The sequence below is a fragment of the Monodelphis domestica genome, chromosome 1 (assembly GCF_027887165.1).
Source record: "Monodelphis domestica isolate mMonDom1 chromosome 1, mMonDom1.pri, whole genome shotgun sequence".
Classification (NCBI taxonomy): domain Eukaryota; kingdom Metazoa; phylum Chordata; class Mammalia; order Didelphimorphia; family Didelphidae; genus Monodelphis; species Monodelphis domestica.
Window position 1 is genome coordinate 674,520,689 of NC_077227.1, and position 6,000 is coordinate 674,526,688.

Below are 6,000 nucleotides of genomic sequence, written 5' to 3' on the forward strand. Positions count from 1 at the left end.
CATTGAGGATACAAAGATGAAAATATATAGATTATTTAGCTTTCCTTCTATTGAGAGAGACAGCATTCACAGGGGAAAACATATACAAATTGTTCCAAAAGTCATAGTGAAGTTAGAAGCTTTAGTAGCTTAGGACTTTTGGAAAATCACTTTGGCACATATGTGGGAAATGGAATACATGGAATTTGGATTGGAGTAGGGAGAGACTTGAGATGGGAAAATCAATTGGTTATTAAAGGCTAAAACTGTACTCGGATTCTTGGAATAGCCTAGGTAATTTGGGAGAGAGACACAGTGGCAGCAAGGGGGATTAGGAAAGACTTCCTGTAGAAGGTAGTGCTTGAGCTGAGGTTTCAAGGAAACAAGAGACTCTCAGAAGTGACTGTGAGAAACAAGTATATTCTGGCCATTGAAGATAGTCAATGCAAATGCACAGAAATGAGAGATTGATGATGGTATTGATTAAGGGAGGAATGTGGTCAGTTTAATTTAGGAATTTAGGAAAAAACCTAGGATAATCCCTTTGGGTGATTTGGAGTGAAAAGGCTTAAAAAGGGGAAGAACAACTTGGAGGCTATTTTAATAGCCCAGGTGAGAGGTGATGAAGATGATGAGGTCTGAAATTGGATGATGACTTTTTGGACTGAGCTAAAGAGATAGGTTGGGTGCAAGTAATGTGAAAGTAGCACCTTATTGAATAATTGGTATGAGACAAAGAAAGGAGTTGGGAAGTTACCTCTAATTTTACATTTCTGACTGGGAGGATATGGACAAATAGGAGATTTTAGGAAAAGAGTTCAGATTTAGGGGGGGAAGTCAATAAATTATATATTTTTAATGAACAGAAATCGATTTCCTTACCCTCCTACCATCTTCCTCATTGATAAAAGAAAAATAAAAACTTTTATAATAAATATGCATAAACAAGAAAAACAATCCACACAGCCATGATATATGTTTACATACATGTACACACATACAGACAGATAGTCAAATACGTGTGTATACAAATGCGCACATGTGTATACTTTGATGTATACACGTGTGCTTGAATGTGTATATATACACATATAAATGTGTATATATTACAAGTGTGTACATACAGACATGCCTATATGTACGTACATACATATCCCATTGCACTCTTAGTCCATTGCTTGTTTGTTGGGAGGTGGGTCCTCTGGAATTGTGGTTGGTTGTTGTACTGATTAGAGTTCCTAATTGTTCCAAAGTCCTTTGGTTTTACATTATTGTTATTAGTATACAACTTTTCCTCCTGATGCTGCTTATTTCACTCTACATCATTTCATACAAGTCTGAAAAAAATTAATGAGTTCTTTGGGGGCATGTTTAATTTGAGATGCCAGTGGAACATCTAGTTTAAAATATCCAGCAGGCACCTGGTTATATGTACATGGAGCTCAGGAAATAGACTATGCTGGATAAATAACCTTAAGAGTCATCTGCATAGAATTAGAGCTTGGGAGAGATAGAGGTTACCAAGTTAGAAAATGTATTAAGATCAAAGGTACCAAAGCCTTGGGCACATATCCACATTTAAGAAGCATGATATAGATGATGAACCAGCAAAGGAGACTAAGAAAAGGAAGTATCATTCTAGAAACTCAGACCAAAAAATATACCACAAAAGGATGATTGATATGGGGCTAGACTCTCAGGGAAGATGGTGAAATAGCAGAAAGAATAAAAGAAAGCTTCCTCTATCCATAGTCCCCAACCTGTGAATTTTAAAACTATTCCACCCTAATCAGACCATTCTTTAGAAGATCTGATTTAGCTATTTCCTGATAAATAACAATGGAGATATTTGGAATAACAGAATCAGGTCTTGTAAACTCTACATTCTCCACCCTTCTTAGTTTAACAAGATTAGGAAGGTCTGCATCAAACTCAAGATTTAATTATATGAGGAAATGGCCTTCAACAGACATGTACAAAAAAAGGACAGACCTCTGGGCTGTCCTAAGTCAAGCTAAGTCATCGCTGGTAGAGATGAGATGCAGGAAAATGATATAAAACTGTCTATATAAGGCACATCACTTCCTCTCTCATCCTCTTTCCCCCAAGAGATGACTCTGGCTGGCAGCTTGCTAAGCATTCCGACATCTTGGCGTGGTGACAGCTATTGTCTGGGTATGGTGGTGAGTTTTGCTCTGGAGCTGATTTCAAGTTCAGGAATCTTAGCTGAGCCCCTTTGGAGGTCAGGCTGATTCTTTCCTCCTTCATACCCCAAAACCTTATCTCCTAATCTCCCCGCTCAGTACCAGCCAGGTGGGAGGTGGGGGGTGGGGGTGGGGAAACCTACTCCTTTCCTTCTCCCTTCTCCTTAATCTCCTCTACTATCAATTAAAACAACATAAAATTTCCAGCTGACTTGGTTTTTTCATTAGGATTTTATAAATTAAATCCTTGGCAACAAAAATAGTTATTACATTCAGTCTCAGCCATAATTTTATCCTTTACAAACCTCCTGGGAAATATTGTGAATGCATGTGTATGTACACACATATGCATATGCATGTATGTATTCTTCCAAATATAGCTAGAAAATGTATGAGTAAGGAAATCCAAAAAAAAGTTACAGTGAGTAATTTTTTGAACCAAGGTTGACACAGGGAAAAAGAGATCTGAAGAAACAGGTAACAGGGGTTGGTCATACTGAACACAGGAAGAGGTTATATATCTGGACAAGAAGAGGTCTCAGAACCATATTGGAGCTGTGAAGATTAAATTTACCTCTCCCCTGATTTTGAAGATTAGATTGTAACCCCTGCCTATATATTTTAATCACCAAAAGTATAAGCACCCTACTTAAAAGTTGAGTATGGATATCTGCCCATTTTTAGATCTAATCACCAAAAGTATAAACATCCCACTTAATTATTAAGTGGGAGGTCTGTGACCCATGTGTGCGATACTGGATGACAAATCAGAATCAACTGCTTGCCTGTTGGGCAGTCAGTCCTAAAGCTGGACTTCAACTGTGATTGGTATATGTAGAATTAGGGGAAGGCACAGGAAGTGATGCAAGAGAAAGTGTCTTTAAAAGGAAATTGAAACTTTCTGAAGGAGTTCAATTGGGACTTCTTCATTCTTTGGACTGGAGGATGAAGGAGAAATCTGCTGACTGCTACTGACTGGACCCAAGACCTTGTTCCTAATGAGACTGTTAGACTAACACATGGTGAGTGAAAGAGATGACTCCATTCCTGGATATTTTCTGAAGAAACTGGCCTCAGGAGAGACTAGCCTCTTGAGAGAGTTTTTCCTCAGGTCCTCAGCTTTACCGAGGCCAGCTAAGAACCAACTCTCCCTTCCCTGGGTTGGACTGGGGGTCAGAAGTAAATTACTTAGTGCTTAGGCTAGATATCTTACCCTATCCTCTCTCTGATTTTCCTTACTTCACTCTTTCTATATTTTGTAAATAAATTGTAAATATATCTCTTTGGAATTAATATAAACTCCTGGTGAGCACACTCTTAAATAATCCAGTTCAACTCTTTTAAAAATAACCCCTTTTCCCCTTACAAAGCACTTGACCTCACACAAGTTGTTACAATAAATAACCCCAGGAAGTTTTGTTGCTACTACACAGTTCTGGGTCCCAGATCCAAGGAGGACTGATAAGTTAACCTGTGTCCACAGCTGGCTTTTCAGAATAAGGAACAATTGTAAATACTAGGCAGTGTACTGAGAGGGGAGCAAGTTCAGAAGCAAGCAGCAACAGTGTCTTGGACTCCAAGAAAAGAGTCTCAGTTTCAGCTTCTAGGCCAGTGTGATACCTGCAGAGAAATAACCAGAGAAGGAAGCCTGCAGTTCTGCCCCTTTGAACCAACAGAAGTAGATGACTACTACTATACTCTCACACTCTTAGATGACTTGGACTGAGAACTTGCACAGCTCAAACTAAGAGAGCAAAAAACTTTCCCCTGAATCAGACCACTTTCAGGGCACTGAAAACTTGTAGAACCCTAGCTGAGACTGCCCCTAAGATCTCTGAGTAACACAACAGTCAGTACTTCTCAGTAAATAGCAACACAAACAGCCCAATCCTTTCCTCCAGAAATGCTTGGAGCCTGGACTAAATGTTAATTTCTAAGGCAGGGACTAAGCTAGAAGACTGAAGAAACAACAATAAAAAGAATCGTATCATAGAAAGTTAGTATGATGAAAAGGATGCTCAAGATACAGATATAGAAGAGACTGAGTTCAAAATACACTCAGAATCAGAGAAAAACACAGTGTGGGCACAAATTCAAAGTGAATTCCCAGAGGAGATGAAGTAGAAGTGGTTCTTCTGTTATGTCTTGATCTTTAGAATGAATGAAAAGAGATGGGGCAGCTAGGTGGCTCAGGGGATATAGAGCCAGCCATAGAGATGGGAGGTCCTGGGTTCAAATCTTAATACTTCCTATGTGACCCTAGTCAAGTCACTTGACCCCCACTTGTCTAGCCCTTTTCCTCTACTGCTTTGGAACTGATAACTAGCATTGATTTAAAAACGGAAGATAAGGTACTTTTTTTTTAATAGATGGGAAAAGGAATACAGAGAGGGAAAGGGAAAGGAAGGATAGGGAAGATTATCTCTCATAATCAGAGTTCTCAAAAATACACACATAGAGAGACATACAAACAAGGTAGGGAGGAGTAGCTGAAACATGAGCCTCATATCATCTAAACTAGACAAAAGAGAGAAGAATACATATATAGGGAGTTTGATACAGGAATACATTTCACTCAGAAAAAATAGGAGAGAAAAGCAATTAAAGGGGAATTAGAGAAAGGGTAAATTAATAAGGGAGGTATTACTACTAAGCAAAACAAAATATAAAGATACATAAAAATATTTATTGCTTTTTTCTGAGATGACAAAGAATAGGAGTCTGAGGGGATGTTCATCAATGGTGGAATGGGCTCCAAAGTCAGAGATTATAAATGTGTTGGAATACTATTATTCTGTGAAAATGATGAAGGGGATGGTTTCAAAGAAACATGAAAATATTCATGTGAACTGTTGTAGAGTGAAATAAACAGAACCTAGAGAACAGATTATACAAACGAAATACAAATTTTGAAAGAAATAGGAATGCTGATCATTCTATAACCAACCACAATTCCAGAGGAATAAGTGATATTTACCTTTTGATAGAGAAGTCAAGAATTCGGAGTATATTTATATATACTTAAACATACAGATATGGCAGCTTGATGGAACAGTGAATAGAATGTCTGACCTGGGGTTAGGAAGACCCATCTTCATGAGTTCAAATCCAGCCTCAGACACATATTAGTTGTGTGACTTTGCACAAGTAGCTTAACCTTGTTTGTCTCAGAGGTTCCTCATCCATCAGATGAGCTGGAGAAAGAAATAGGAAACCACTCTAGTATCTTTGCCAAAAAAATTCCAATGGGGTCACCAAAAGTCTGGCACACCTGAAACATCTGAACAAATAACATACATATATACAAATATCCAATATATATATATGTATATATATATATGTTTCTGTAATTATATTTTTCTATATGGATACACACACATACACAAATTTTATATATACATATACATACATATATATGGAAAGAGAAAGAAAGAGAGAGAGAGCCAAAATGGACATTTGTTTTGCTTGGCTATACATGCTTGTAACACTACTTTTGCTTTTCTTTTGTTTTTGATGTGTGTAGTGTGGGAGAAGGAGGTGGGAAGGTGGATTTTTGCCATTAAAAATAACATTAAATTTTGAAAAATACTCCAAGCAGAAACAAAAATCATATATTAAGGTGCCAAAGTCAGGATTACACATGATTTAGCAGCCATCATTGGAAAAGATCTAAGAGTTTGCAATGTGATATTAGAAGACAAAGGCAAAGATTTAAAGCCAAAAATAATTTATCCAGCAAAACTGAGCCTAATGCTACAGGGGAAAATAGATCTCTAATGAAATACAGAACTTCCAAGCATTCCTTTTGAAAAGAACA